This window comes from Bombina bombina, unplaced genomic scaffold, assembly GCF_027579735.1.
Source record: "Bombina bombina isolate aBomBom1 unplaced genomic scaffold, aBomBom1.pri scaffold_958, whole genome shotgun sequence".
NCBI classification, from domain to species: domain Eukaryota; kingdom Metazoa; phylum Chordata; class Amphibia; order Anura; family Bombinatoridae; genus Bombina; species Bombina bombina.
This window is the reverse complement of record NW_026511474.1, coordinates 80,630-97,302: the sequence shown is the minus strand read 5'-3', so window position 1 is coordinate 97,302 and position 16,673 is coordinate 80,630. Positions and strand designations below refer to the sequence as shown.

Sequence of the window (16,673 nt, the reverse complement as noted above, 5' to 3'; positions counted from 1 at the left end):
ACAAAAGTCAATATGTCCTCAGGGGCACAATCTTCCAGGGGCCATAGTCATGTGGAAGGAGGCTGGCAAATAGGCTTCTCCAAAATCCAGGGAAGCAGGGCAATTTTCCATTTAAAGGGCCATTTACAAATAGCAGTTTGTAACATATCTCCCCTTTTGGAGGGAGACTAACCAGGCACCTGACCTTCTGCCGGTCAGTGCCTAAGTTAGTCTCGCAACCCACCCACAAATAATCGTTAGCAGCAAAGTAGCCCCCCCACAATACGTAGTACTGGCCTGTAGGTTCCAGGTTGTAGGATGAAAGTGTAGCATCCTCGGCCTTCCTGGCGCAGCTGGGCAAATAGCTGATGGTACTTGGGGGGCAGAGGCCAGCGGCACTCTGCCCTGGTGCCAGCGCTTCTGCTGGGGTGAGGGGTTTGCAGGCCAGTCCTGTAACAAGGACAAGGTCTGTAGGGCAGAGGCCAGCAGCGCTCTGTCCTGATGCCAGCTCTTCTGCTGGGGGAATTGGGGCATAGTCCTGCCCGGTGGCAAAGGGAACGTGGGGGTCAGTGGGGGTTAACATCTCCACTGTTAACCCTGGGCCCAAGTTAGGAGTTAGCTGGGGAGGGGGAGATTGGCTTACCTCCTCCTCCTGATACTCCGGCGGCCGTTGGGAAGGGAGGTCAATGCTCTCCGCTTCCTGTGGAACATGCTGCGGCTGGGGAGAGAGACCGGTTGTCTCCTCTCCCTGGAAGGCACACTCCGGCTGGGGAGGGAGGTCAATGCTCTCCCCTCCCTGTAGCTGGGTCTGTCGCTGGGGATCTGGGCCGCCTGCCCAGCATCCCTGTAGGGCCGGTAGAGAGACTGTGGTCCCATCTCCACCTGCCTGCTGGGGGTCCTCCCAGGACCAGTCTATGAGGCCTGCTGCCTCTGGTATCTCTGGTTGGGGTTGGGGAAGGAGACCAGTTGTCTCTTCCCTCTGCACAGTACACTGCCGCTGGGGAGGGAGGTCGCTGCTCTCCTCTCCCTGTGGAACATGCTGCGGCTGGGGAGAGAGACCAGGTGTCCATACCCTCAAACTCCACAGTTGGCGCTCAAAGGCTCGTGCCGCTTCGTTCTCAGTAGCCAATTCCCGGATGAGGCGACTGACTACCTCCTGTGCAGGGTCTGGACCATATCGGACTAGCCGCCTCTTTACCTCTGGAACGAAATCAGCGCCCTCATAGCGACGGATCAGGTTGAGGTGCTCTTCACAGGGTTCTGACCAGTGTCTTGTCAGCTCCATGCTGCTGTAGGTAGGGACGCTGCGCAGTGGCTAGCGTTGCCCTCAATTACTCTCCTACGATACCAGTGCTGTTGTGGTGCTGCTTCTTGCGCTAGGACGCGATCCCACCGCTGCCACCAAATGTTACGGTTGCCTCCAGGCTGGCTGGAAGTTGGACCGTAGAAAAGGATGCTCCTAGCGCTCACCAAAGGAGCAGCAGCACCGTGGACTCTATAACTACTGCGTAGCCACCATCAGTAATGCAGACTATATGAACCACCGCTGCTGGGCTGGTATCTCGCCGTCTGCTCTGCGCCCTGGACCTACGACTAGGCTCCAGTAGGCGAACCTCTTCCTTCTGTAGCAATCCCTGTAGCTAAGGGAGTATGAAAAACATAGCAATCCCTGTAGTGATTATAAGCTGTATCCTACAAACATGAGTCAAAGCTTCAAGTTAGAGGGTCAACATAGGTCTGAAGTGCTGGAGCACACAGCCTGCTTTTTATTGAGGTTACATGCAAACAGGACACTCTCAGGGGGAGGCATAAAATCCCCCATCACACATTTGATATTAGATAGAGAGACACTCCCTTTGACAGGCCACAACATTACTTCAGCAGATAACATTTTACACACAATAAAACAATGCAGTCCACCTTATCACTACTAGAAGTCTGATTAGACAATGGGAAAGTTTATCACTAAACTTAATTAGAGCTGATCCCAGCAAACTTGTATTTAGAATGCTTCTTGAAGCTGAACAAAGTTATCTCTGTAGTTCTGACCGAAGGGTCTGTCACATAGCACTTAATGGCACACAATGAAACTGAACCAAGTGGGAGAAAGCCAGGGACAAGTCATTTCACAGGTCTGGGGACATAGTCTTAAAGGGGCATTGTTCACCAAAGTCACAATATGTCCCCAGACGGTTCTTAAAGGGCCACACACACCCAACAAAAGTCAATATGTCCTCAGGGGCACAATCTTCCAGGGGCCATAGTCATGTGGAAGGAGGCTGGCAAATAGGCTTCTCCAAAATCCAGGGAAGCAGGGCAATTTTCCATTTAAAGGGCCAGTTACAAATAGCAGTTTGTAACAGTCCTATACCCTTTATACTGCTCTCTCTCTCCTGTACCGTCCTATACCCTTTATACTGCTCTCTCCTTCTCTCCTGTACCGTCCTATACTCTTTATACTGCTCTTTCTCTCTCCTGTACCGTCCTATACCCTTTATACTGCTCTCTCTCTCTCTCTCTCTCCTGTACCGTCCTATACCCTTTATACTGCTCTCTCTCTCTCTCTCTCTCTCTCTCTCTCTCTCTCTCCGTACCGTCCTATACCCTTTATACTGCTCTCTCTCTCTCTCCTGTACCGTCCTATACCCTTTATACTGCTCTCTCTCTCTCTCTCTCTCTCTCTCTCTCCTGTACCGTCCTATACCCTTTATACTACTCTCCCTCTCTCTCTCCTGTACCGTCCTATACCCTTTATACTGCTCTCCCTCTCTCCTGTACCGTCCTATACCCTTTATACTGCTCTCTCTCCTGTACCGTCCTATACCCTTTATACTGCTCTCTCTCTCTCCTGTACTGTCCTATACCCTTTATACTGCTCTCTCTCTCTCCTGTACTGTCCTATACCCTTTATACTGCTCTCTCTCTCTCTCTCTCTCTCTCCTGTACCGTCCTATACCCTTTATACTGCTCTCTCTCTCTCTCCTGTACCGTCCTATACTCTTTATACTGCGCTCTCTCTCTCTCCTGTACCGTCCTATACCCTTTATACTGCTCTCTCTCTCTCTCCTGTACCGTCCTATACCCTTTATACTGCTCTCTCTCTCTCTCCTGTACCATCCTATACCCTTTATACTGCTCTCTCTCTCCTGTACCGCCCTATACCCTTTATACTGCTCTCTCTCTCTCCTGTACCGTCCTATACTCTTTATACTGCGCTCTCGCTCTCTCCTGTACCGTCCTATACCCTTTATACTGCTCTCTCTCTCTCCTCTACCGTCCTATACCCTTTATACTTCTCTCCCTCTCTCTCCTGTACCGTCCTATACCCTTTATACTGCTCTCCCTCTCTCCTGTACCGTCCTATACCCTTTATACTGCGCTCTCTCTCTCTCCTGTACCGTCCTATACCCTTTATACTGCTCTCTCTCTCTCCTGTACCGTCCTATACCCTTTATACTGCTCGCTCTCTCTCTCTCTCTCCTGTACCGTCCTATACCCTTTATACTGCTCTCCCTCTCTCCTGTACCGTCCTATACCCTTTATACTGCTCTCCCTCTCTCCTGTACCGTCCTATACCCTTTATACTGCTCTCTATCTCTCTCCTGTACCGTCCTATACCCTTTATACTGCTCTCTCTCTCTCTCTCTCTCTCTCCTGTAACGTCCTATACCCTTTATACTGCTCTCCCTCTCTCCTGTACCGTCCTATACCCTTTATACTGCGCTCTCTCTCTCTCTCCTGTACCGTCCTATACCCTTTATACTGCTCTCTCTCTCTCTCTCTCTCTCCTGTACTGTCCTATACCCTTTATACTGCTCTCTCTCTCTCCTGTACCGTCCTATACCCTTTATACTGCTCTCTCTCTCTCTCTCCTGTACCGTCCTATACCCTTTATACTGCTCTCCCTCTCTCCTGTACCGTCCTATACCCTTTATACTGCGCTCTCTCTCTCTCCTGTACCGTCCTATACCCTTTATACTGCTCTCTCTCTCTCTCCTGTACCATCCTATACCCATTATACTGCTCTCCCTCTCTCCTGTACCGTCCTATACCCTTTATACTGCTCTCCCTCTCTCCTGTACCGTCCTATACCCTTTATACTGCTCTCTCTCTCTCCTGTAACGTCCTATACCCTTTATACTGCTCTCTCTATACCACTGACAGCAGTGTACGTGTGTATTCTATACCAGTGACAGCAGTGTGCGTGTGTATTCTATACCAGTGATAACAGTGTGTACGTGTGTATTCTATACCAGTGACAGCAGTGCATGTGTATTCTATACCAGTGACAGCAGTGTTTGTGTATTCTATACCAGTGACAGCAGTGTGTGTGTTTTCTATACCAGTGACAGCAGTGTGCGTGTATTCTATACCAGTGACAGCAGTGTGTGTGTATTCTATACCAGTGACAGCAGTGCGTGTGTATTCTATCCCAGTGACAGCAGTGAGTGTGTATTCTATACCAGTGACAGCAGTGTGCGTGTGTATTTTATACCAGTGACAGCAGTGCGTGTGTATTCTATACCAGTGACAGCAGTGCGTGTGTATTCTATACCAGTGACAGCAGTGCGTGTGTATTCTATCCCAGTGACAGCAGTGTGTGTGTATTCTATACCAGTGACAGCAGTGTGCGTGTGTATTCTATACCAGTGACAGCAGTGCGTTTCTATTCTATACCAGTGACAGCAGTGGGTGTCTATTCTATACCAGTGACAGTAATGCGTGTGTATTCTATACCAGTGACAGTAGTGCGTGTGTATTCTATACCTGTGACAGCAGTGTGCGTATATTCTATACCTGTGACAGCAGTGTGCGTATATTCTATACCTGTGACAGCAGTGTGCGTTTAGTCTATACCGGTGACAGCAATGAGCGTGTATTCTATACCAGTGACAGCAGTGTTTGTGTATTCTATACCAGTGACAGCAGTGTGCGTGTGTATTCTATACCAGTGATAAGTGTGTGCGTGTGTATTCTATACCAGTGACAGCAGTGTGTGTGTATTCTTTACCAGTGACAACAGTGTGCGTGTGTATTCTATACCAGTGACAACAGTGTGCGTGTGTATTCTATCCCAGTGACAGCAGTGTGCGTGTGTATTCTATACCAGTGACAGCAGTGTGCGTGTGTATTCTATACCAGTGACAGCAGTGTGCGTGTGTATTCTATACCAGTGACAGCAGTGTGCGTGTGTATTCTATACCAGTGACAGCAGTGTGCGTGTATTCTATACCAGTGACAGCAGTGTGCGTGTGTATTCTATACCAGTGACAGCAGTGTGCGCGTGTATTCTATACCAGTGACAGCAGTGTGCGTGTATTCTATACCAGTGACAGCTATGAGCGTGTGTATTCTATACCAGTGACAGCAGTGTGCGTGTGTGTGGCAAACCTAGCCACTTCTGAACTATAATGTAAGAAAGGTTGTCTATAGCCTGTATTGTGTGCTATGTAGATGTGACAGACCCTTCTGTCAGTACTGAAGGAGTTAACTGTGTTCAGCTTTAAGAAAGTACTGTGTACTGTCATTAAAGTTAGTGATAAACAGTCCATTGTTTAATCACCCTCAGAGATCAGACAAATAGGTGATAAGGAAAGCCAAATGTGTTTTGTGTTTAAGTTCTTATCTACCTAGTAAAGTAATGTGATTCTATTGTGGTCTGTCCAAGGGTGACGTTCCTCCATCTAATGTACAACATTCTTTCAACCCCCCTTCTGGGGGGTCAGACCTGCATAAATACTGGGCATATGAGCCTTAATAAATGACATTCTGTTTCAAACCTGAAAACTGGCTGGGTTGTGAATTTCTGATTCCCTATGCAGGACATTGTTCCCTGGTGTTAACGCTTGGTATCCTGTTGGTACCGTTACAATTGGTGGCAAGCGACGGAATGAACCTTATCGCCCAGAAGAGCAACTACACAAGCCAGTAACCTCAGGAAGAGGGGGATTACTACAATACTGACTAAGATGGAAGGAGTACCAGGGACCGAAGTGAATGGAGATGGATTATTCTAAGCTAAAGAGACAAACGTTAAAGGAACTGCTAGAAGCCGGGGGAAAGATAGGCAGCAGCAAACCCAAGGCTATATTAATTGCCGAGCTGATGGAGGGAGACAGAGCTCACAGCGCTACGCCTCCAGCAGCCATGGAGGAGACCCTATACCAGAGGGAAATGAGGACCAGGCTGGAATTTTTACCCCAACCTGTACCACAGGATATGCTATCCGTGGTAATGGCAGATGTACAGGAGTACGTGATGGCACACAGTCCGCGGAATGCATCCTTCCGAGCAGAATCCATTTTGGACGCACTCAGCAACCCAGTAAGACCCAAAATCCCATACCATGCATTTAAAATGTTTTGTGAGGAGAAGGATGAGATTGATGGGTATTTACAGGATTTTGAGAGACTGTGCGAGTTACATGATTTGGAGCAGTCCGTATGGGTGCCGGTGCTAGCAGGCAAGCTAGCCGGTAGGGCAGCGGAAGCGTATCGCGCTGTACCCAGGGAGGACAGCAAGGATTACGCTAAAGTGAAGAGAGCGATCTTGGAAAGATATGCCATTACCCCAGAGGCATACCGGCACAAGTTTAGAGGCCTGCGCAAGCCAGAAAGAGATTCACATGCAGAGTGGGCCCACAAGCTGGATCAAGCATCTCAAGGGTGGATACAGGCCAGCCAAGCTACCACCATGGAAGAATTGCGACAACTGATGCTGTTGGAGCAATTCTTTAACGGCTTGTCCCCAGAAGCCCAAGAATGGGTGAGAGATCGAAAACCCCTCACCTTAACCGAAGCAGCCTGATTAGCAGACCAGCATTTTGATGCCAGGAGGCACCATGGACTACAGCCTAACAACCCCACAGCGGCACCTTTTCGCCCAGCCCCAGGGAATCCACCACCCCCCTCACGATACAACGGACGGGCGAATATACAATGCCACACCTGCAAGCAGTGGGGACATATGGCACGTGAGTGCACCCAAAATCGGAGCAGACAAGCTTGGAACCAGGTCAGACAGAACCTGGCCCCAAGGGCGGCTGCTCACCATTACCAAACGGAGCCAGCCGCTCATGAGGTGTTGAGCACCCAAGCCGAGGAACCCCTGGGAATTCTGCATGAGGTGATGTCGGTCCAGGGACTTCGGGATTCGGGAGCTACTTTAACCCTGATAGCTCCCCATTTGGTGCCGGATACAGCACCCACTGGCGGATCCGTGGCAGTACGAGGGGCAGGAGGAGCAGTATACCGATTGCCCACTGCTAGAGTGGAGTACAGACCCCCAGTCACCCCAGCAGCTGCCAGTTACCAACCCCCGGCGCACCACTATACCACACAGCCTCCGGCCACGAACTACCCTCAGAGAGGCCGGTTCAATTCGCGGGGCTACTCACAACCTATTCGGTGCTTTGGATGTAAGCAACTAGGGCACAAAAGACCAGAGTGTCCCCTAAACGCAGCGAACCAAGCACAGTCCTGGAGAAGACCCGCCGGCGGAATCCCACATAATCCTCAGCCTGCGTCCCGCTACGTAGAGGCGCCAGAATGCTGGGGCAGCCTACATGAAGCCGACCCCGTGCAAGCTGCCCACCGGAATAACCGGCAACGGGTTAAAGTGAATGGGAAGGAGGTCAGTGGTCTACGGGATACTGGTGCTACCATGACCTTGCTTCAAGAGAACTTGGTGTCTGAGAAACAGCACACTGGAGACACTGTGGCTGTGAGGGTAGCAGGGGGCACTGTGTTCCGCCTACCTGTTGCCAGGGTACATTTGGATTGGGGAATGGGCGCTAGACCTGTGAATGTGGGGGTCAAGAAGGACTTACCTGCTGATGTTCTCCTTGGAAATGACTTGCCCCCCCTTGTTTCTGCCTATGCTCCCATGGGTCCCGCTGATGTTAACCCTGTGACTACCCAAGCCCAGTCCCTTCGGGAAGAGGTACATTTTAACCGTGGTGGACTACGCCACTAGGTACCCCTAGGTCATTGCTCTCTCCAACATCCATGCAGAGACGGTAGCTGAAGCCCTATTTGAGGACCTACAACCTAGTTTGGTTTACTTACAAGTTGCTGTTACCTTTTATATTTTAATCAGGGCTCTCCAAAAAGCTGCAGCCGTACCTGTATGGACAACCTTTTTCCTTACTCACAGATCACAACCCGTTGGTGTGGCTGAACCGTGTGGCCGGGGACAATACCAGGCTGCTGCGCTGGAGTTTGGCGCTGCAGCCCTTCGACTTTACCATCCATTACCGCCCAGGGAAACAAAACGGTAACGCCGACGGGTTGCCCAGACAAACTGAACTTGAAAAGTGATCTGTGAGTACTTCCCCGGACATCCCCAAGCCGATCCTTTGGGATCAGACTGTGTATGCCGGCTTGGTTCTGGGGGAGCATTGTGGCAAACCTACTGAACTATAATGTAAGAAAGGTTGTCTATATGCTGTATTGTGTGCTATGTAGATGTGACAGACCCTTCTGTCAGTACTGAAGGAGTTAACTGTGTTCAGCTTTAAGAAACTACTGTGTACTGTCATTAAAGTTAGTGATAAACAGTCCATTGTTTAATCACCCTCAGAGAGCAGACGAATAGGTGATAAGGAAAGCCAAATGTGTTTTGTGTTTAAGTTCTTATCTACCTAGTAAAGTAATGTGATTCTATTTTGGTCTGTCCAAGGGTGTGGTTCCTCCATCTAATGTACAACATTCTTTCAACCCCCCTTCTGGGGGGTCAGACCTGCATAAATACTGGGCATATGAGCCTTAATAAATGACATTCTGTTTCAAACCTGAAAACTGGCTGGGTTGTGAATTGCTGATTCTCTATGCAGGACATTGTTCCCTGGTGTTAACCCTTGGTATCCTGTTGGTACCGTTACAGTGTGTATTCTATACCAGTGACAGCAGTGTGCGTGTATTCTATACCAGTGACAGCAGTGTGCGTGTGCATTCTATACCAGTGACAACAGTGTGCGCGTGTATTCTATACCAGTGACAGCAGTGTGCGTGTGTATTCTATACCAGTGACAACAGTGTGCGCGTGTATTCTATACCAGTGACAGCTATGAGCGTGTATTCTATACCAGTGACAGCAGTGTGCGTGTATTCTATACCAGTGACAGCAGTGTGCGTGTATTCTATACCAGTGACAGCAGTGTGCCTGTGTATTCTATACCAGTGACAGCAGTGTGCGTGTGTATTCTATACCAGTGACAACAGTGTGCGCGTGTATTCTATACCAGTGACAGCTATGAGCGTGTATTCTATACCAGTGACAGCAGTGTGCGTGTATTCTATACCAGTGACAGCTATGAGCGTGTATTCTATACCAGTGACAGCAGTGCGTGCGTATTCTATACCAGTGATAGCAATGAGCGTGTATGCTATACCTGAGACAGCAGTGTGTGTGTATTCTATACCAGTGATAGCAATGAGCGTGTATTCTATACCAGTGACAGCAGTGCGTGTATTCTATACCAGTGACAGCAGTGTGCGTGTGTATTCTATACCAGTGACAGCAGTGTGCGTGTGTATTCTATACCAGTGACAGCAGTGCGTGTGTATTCTATACCAGTGACAGCAGTGCGTTTCTATTCTATACCAGTGACAGCAGTGGGTGTCTATTCTATACCAGTGACAGCAGTGCGTTTCTATTCTATACCAGTGACAGCAGTGGGTGTCTATTCTATACCAGTGACAGCAGTGCATGTGTATTCTATACCTGTGACAGCAGTGTGCGTATATTCTATACCTGTGACAGCAGTGTGCGTATATTCTATACCTGTAACAGCAGTGTGCGTTTATTCTATACCTGTGACAGCAATGAGCGTGTATTCTATACCAGTGACAGCAATGAGCGTGTATTCTATACCAGTGACAGCAGTGTTTGTGTATTCTATACCAGTGACAGCAGTGCGTGTGTATTCTATACCAGTGACAGCAGTGTTTGTGTATTCTATCCCAGTGACAACAGTGTGTGTGTATTCTATACAAGTGACAACAGTGTGCCTGTGTATTCTATACAAGTGACAACAGTGTGCTTGTGTATTCTATACCAGTGACAGCAGTGCGTGTGTATTCTATACCAGTGACAGCAGTGTGCGTGTATTCTATATCAGTGACAGCTATGAGCGTGTATTCTATACCAGTGACAGCAGTGTGCGTGTATTCTATACCAGTGATAGCAATGAGCGTGTATTCTATACCAGTGACAGCAGTGTGCGTGTATTCTATATCAGTGACAGCTATGAGTGTGTATTCTATACCAGTGACAGCAGTGTGCGTGTATTCTATACCAGTGACAGCAGTGTGCGTGTATTCTATACCAGTGACAGCAGTGCGTGTGTATTCTATACCAGTGACAGCAGTGCGTGTGTATTCTATACCAGTGATAGCAATGAGCGTGTATTCTATACCAGTGACAGCAGTGTGCGTGTATTCTATATCAGTGACAGCTATGAGTGTGTATTCTATACCAGTGACAGCAGTGTGCGTGTATTCTATACCAGTGACAGCTATGAGCGTGTGTATTCTATCCCAGTGACAACAGTGTGCTTGTGTATTCTATACCAGTGACAGCAGTGCGTGTGTATTCTTTACCAGTGACAACAGTGCGTGTGTATTCTTTACCAGTGACAGCAGTGTGCGTGTATTCTATATCAGTGACAGCTATGAGCGTGTATTCTATACCAGTGACAGCAGTGTGCGTGTATTCTATATCAGTGACAGCTATGAGTGTGTATTCTATACCAGTGACAGCAGTGTGCGTGTGTATTCTATACCAGTGACAGCAGTGTGCGTGTGTATTCTATACCAGTGACAGCAGTGTGCGTGTATTCTATACCAGTGACAGCAGTGTGCGTGTATTCTATATCAGTGACAGCTATGAGTGTGTATTCTATACCAGTGACAGCAGTGTGCGTGTATTCTATACCAGTGACAGCAGTGTGCGTGTATTCTATACCAGTGACAGCTATGAGCGTGTGTATTCTATCCCAGTGACAGCAGTGTGCGTGTATTCTATACCAGTGACAGCAGTGTGCGTGTATTCTATATCAGTGACAGCTATGAGTGTGTATTCTATACCAGTGACAGCAGTGTGCGTGTATTCTATACCAGTGACAGCAGTGTGCGTGTATTCTATACCAGTGACAGCTATGAGCGTGTGTATTCTATCCCAGTGACAGCAGTGTGCGTGTATTCTATACCAGTGACAGCAGTGTGCGTGTATTCTCTACCAGTGACAGCAGTGCGTGTGTATTCTTTACCAGTGACAGCAGTGTGCGTGTATTCTATATCAGTGACAGCTATGAGCGTGTATTCTATACCAGTGACAGCAGTGTGCGTGTATTCTATATCAGTGACAGCTATGAGTGTGTATTCTATACCAGTGACAGCAGTGTGCGTGTATTCTATACCAGTGACAGCAGTGTGCGTGTATTCTATATCAGTGACAGCTATGAGTGTGTATTCTATACCAGTGACAGCAGTGTGCGTGTATTCTATACCAGTGACAGCAGTGTGCGTGTATTCTATACCAGTGACAGCAGTGTGCGTGTATTCTATATCAGTGACAGCTATGAGTGTGTATTCTATACCAGTGACAGCAGTGTGCGTGTATTCTATACCAGTGACAGCAGTGTGCGTGTATTCTATACCAGTGACAGCAGTGCGTGTGTATTCTATACCAGTGACAGCAGTGCGTGTGTATTCTATACCAGTGACAGCAGTGCGTGTGTATTCTATACCAGTGACAGCAGTGTGTGTATTCTATACCAGTGACAGCTATGAGCGTGTATTCTATACCAGTGACAGCTATGAGCGTGTATTCTATACCAGTGACAGCTCTGTGCGTGTATTCTATATCAGTGACAGCTATGAGCATGTGTATTCTATACCAGTGACAGCTATGAGCGTGTATTCTATACCAGTGACAGCTATGAGCGTGTATTCTATACCAGTGACAGCAGTGCGTGTGTATTCTATACCAGTGACAGCTATGAGTGTGTATTCTATACTAGTGACAGCTATGAGCGTGTATTCTATACCAGTGACAGCTGTGAGCGTGTATTCTATACTAGTGACAGCTATGAGTGTGTATTCTATACCAGTGACAGCTATGAGCGTGTATTCTATACTAGTGACAGCAGTGCGTTTGTATTCTATACCAGTGACAGCAGTGTGCGTGTATTCTATACCAGTGACAGCTATGAGTGTGTATTCTATACCAGTGACAGCTATGAGCGTGTATTCTATACCAGTGACAGCAGTGAGCGTGTATTCTATACCAGTGACAGCAGTGTGCGTGTATTCTATACCAGTGACAGCTATGAGTGTGTATTCTATACCAGTGACAGCTATGAGCGTGTATTCTATACCAGTGACAGCTGTGAGCGTGTATTCTATACCAGTGACTTCAGTGTGCGTGTATTCTATATCAGTGACAGCTATGAGTGTGTATTCTATACCAGTGACAGCAGTGAGCGTGTATTCTATACCAGTGACAGCAGTGCGTGTGTATTCTATACCAGTGACAGCAGTGCGTGTGTATTCTATACCAGTGACAGCTATGAGCGTGTATTCTATACCAGTGACAGCAGTGTGCGTGTATTCTATACCAGTGACAGCTATGAGCGTGTATTCTATACCAGTGACAGCAGTGTGCGTGTGTATTCTATACCAGTGACAGCTATGAGTGTGTATTCTATACCAGTGACAGCTATGAGCGTGTATTCTATACCAGTGACAGCTGTGAGCGTGTATTCTATACCAGTGACTTCAGTGTGCGTGTATTCTATATCAGTGACAGCTATGAGTGTGTATTCTATACCAGTGACAGCAGTGAGCGTGTATTCTATACCAGTGACAGCAGTGCGTGTGTATTCTATACCAGTGACAGCAGTGCGTGTGTATTCTATACCAGTGACAGCTATGAGCGTGTATTCTATACCAGTGACAGCAGTGTGCGTGTATTCTATACCAGTGACAGCTATGAGCGTGTATTCTATACCAGTGACAGCAGTGTGCGTGTGTATTCTATACCAGTGACAGCAGTGTGCGTGTGTATTCTATACCAGTGACAGCTGTGTGCGTGTATTCTATATCAGTGACAGCTATGAGCGTGTATTCTATACCAGTGACAGCAGTGTGCGTGTATTCTATACCAGTGACAGCAGTGTGCGTGTATTCTATACCAGTGACAGCAGTGTGCGTGTATTCTATACCAGTGACAGCAGTGTGCGTGTATTCTATACCAGTGACAGCAGTGTGCGTGTATTCTATACCAGTGACAGCAGTGTGCGTGTATTCTATACCAGTGACAGCAGTGTGCGTGTATTCTATACCAGTGACAGCTATGAGCGTGTATTCTATACCAGTGACAGCAGTGTGCGTGTATTCTATACCAGTGACAGCTATGAGCGTGTATTCTATACCAGTGACTTCAGTGTGCGTGTGTATTCTATACCAGTGACTTCAGTGTGCGTGTGTATTCTATACCAGTGACAGCTTTGAGCGTGTATTCTATACCAGTGACAGCAGTGAGCGTGTATTCTATACCAGTGACAGCAGTGTGCGTGTATTCTATACCAGTGACAGCTATGAGCGTGTGTATTCTATACCAGTGACAGCAGTGTGCGTGTGTATTCTATACCAGTGACAGCTGTGTGCGTGTATTCTATATCAGTGACAGCTATGAGCGTGTATTCTATACCAGTGACAGCAGTGTGCGTGAATTCTATACCAGTGACAGCAGTGTGCGTGTATTCTATACCAGTGACAGCTATGAGCGTGTATTCTATACCAGTGACTTCAGTGTGCGTGTGTATTCTATACCAGTGACTTCAGTGTGCGTGTGTATTCTATACCAGTGACAGCTATGAGCGTGTATTCTATACCAGTGACAGCAGTGAGCGTGTATTCTATACCAGTGATAGCAATGAGCGTGTATGCTATACCAGTGATAGCAATGAGCGTGTATTCTATACCAGTGACAGCAGTGTGCGTGTATTCTATATCAGTGACAGCTATGAGCGTGTATTCTATACCAGTGACAGCAGTGCGTGTGTATTCTATACCAGTGATAGCAATGAGCGTGTATGCTATACCAGTGACAGCAGTGCATGTGTATTCTATACCAGTGATAGCAATGAGCGTGTATTCTATACCAGTGACAGCAGTGTGCGTGTATTCTATATCAGTGACAGCTATGAGCGTGTATTCTATACCAGTGATAGCAATGAGCGTGTATGCTATACCTGTGACAGCAGTGTGCGTGTATTCTATATCAGTGACAGCTATGAGCGTGTATTCTATACCAGTGACAGCAGTGTGCGTGTATTCTATATCAGTGACAGCTATGAGCGTGTATTCTATACCAGTGACAGCTGTGTGCGTGTATTCTATACCAGTGATAGCAATGAGCGTGTATGCTATACCTGTGACAGCTATGAGCGTGTATTCTATACCTGTGACAGCTATGAGCGTGTATTCTATACCAGTGACAGCAGTGCGTGTGTATTCTATACCAGTGACAGCAGTGCGTGTGTATTCTATACCTGTGACAGCTATGAGCATGTATTCTATACCAGTGATAGCAGTGCGTGTGTATTCTATATCAGTGACAGCTATGAGCGTGTATTCTATACCAGTGAAAGCTATGAGCGTGTATTCTATATCAGTGACAGCTATGAGCGTGTATTCTATACCAGTGACAGCAGTGCGTGTGTATTCTATACCAGTGACAGCTATGAGCGTGTATACTATACCAGTGACAGCTGTGAGCGTGTATTCTATACCAGTGACAGCTGTGAGCGTGTATTCTATACCAGTGACAGCTGTGAGCGTGTATTCTATACCAGTGACAGCTGTGAGCGTGTATTCTATACCAGTGACAGCTGTGAGCGTGTATTCTATACCAGTGACAGCTGTGAGCGTGTATTCTATACCAGTGACAGCTGTGAGCGTGTATTCTATACCAGTGACAGCTATGAGCGTGTATTCTATACCAGTGACAGCTGTGAGCGTGTATTCTATACCAGTGACAGCAGTGCGTGTGTATTCTATACCAGTGACAGCAGTGCGTGTGTATTCTATACCTGTGACAGCTATGAGCGTGTATTCTATACCAGTGACAGCTATGAGCGTGTATTCTATACCAGTGACAGCTATGAGCGTGTATTCTATACCAGTGACAGCTGTGAGCGTGTATTCTATATCAGTGACAGCTATGAGCGTGTATTCTATACCAGTGACAGCTGTGTGCGTGTATTCTATACCAGTGATAGCAATGAGCGTGTATGCTATACCAGTGACAGCTATGAGCATGTATTCTATACCAGTGACAGCTGTGTGCGTGTATTCTATACCTGTGACAGCTATGAGCGTGTATTCTATATCAGTGACAGCTATGAGCGTGTATTCTATACCAGTGACAGCTGTGAGCGTGTATTCTATACCAGTGATAGCAATGAGCGTGTATTCTATACCTGTGACAGCAGTGCGTGTGTATTCTATACCAGTGATAGCAATGAGCGTGTATTCTATACCAGTGACAGCTGTGTGCGTGTATTCTATACCAGTGACAGCTATGAGCGTGTATTCTATACCAGTGACAGCTGTGTGCGTGTATTCTATACCAGTGACAGCAGTGCGTGTGTATTCTATACCAGTGATAGCAATGAGCGTGTATTCTATACCAGTGACAGCTGTGAGCGTATATTCTATATCAGTGACAGCTATGAGCGTGTATTCTATACCAGTGACAGCAGTGTGCGTGTATTCTATACCAGTGACAGCTGTGAGCGTGTATTCTATACCAGTGACAGCTGTGAGCGTGTATTCTATACCAGTGACAGCTGTGAGCGTGTATTCTATACCAGTGATAGCAATGAGCGTGTATGCTATACCTGTGACAGCTATGAGCGTGTATTCTATACCTGTGACAGCTATGAGCGTGTATTCTATACCTGTGACAGCTATGAGCGTGTATTCTATATCAGTGACAGCTATGAGCGTGTATTCTATACCAGTGATAGCAATGAGCGTGTATTCTATACCTGTGACAGCTATGAGCGTGTATTCTATATCAGTGACAGCTATGAGCGTGTATTCTATATCAGTGACAGCTATGAGCGTGTATTCTATACCAGTGACAGCTGTGAGCGTGTATTCTATACCAGTGATAGCAATGAGCGTGTATTCTATACCAGTGACAGCTGTGAGCGTGTATTCTATACCAGTGATAGCAATGAGCGTGTATTCTATACCAGTGACAGCTATGAGCGTGTATTCTATACCAGTGACAGCTGTGTGCGTGTATTCTATACCAGTGACAGCTATGAGCGTGTATTCTATACCAGTGACAGCTGTGTGCGTGTATTCTATACCAGTGACAGCAGTGCGTGTGTATTCTATACCAGTGATAGCAATGAGCGTGTATTCTATACCAGTGACAGCTGTGTGCGTATATTCTATATCAGTGACAGCTATGAGCGTGTATTCTATACCAGTGACAGCTGTGTGCGTGTATTCTATACCAGTGATAGCAATGAGCGTGTATGCTATACCAGTGACAGCTATGAGCGTGTATTCTATACCAGTGACAGCTGTGTGCGTATATTCTATATCAGTGACAGCTATGAGCGTGTATTCTATACCAGTGACAGCTGTGAGCGTGTATTCTATACCAGTGAC

At 47.1% G+C, this 16,673-nt stretch overlaps 1 protein-coding gene across 1 annotated transcript in view; it reads left to right on the top strand.

Moving 5' to 3' along the window:
- Positions 1 to 16,673, top strand: part of LOC128643767 (solute carrier family 52, riboflavin transporter, member 2) — a gene marked incomplete at its 3' end in the record, with an annotated part of 85,358 nt that overhangs the window by 17,732 nt on the left and 50,953 nt on the right. The window lies entirely within an intron of this gene.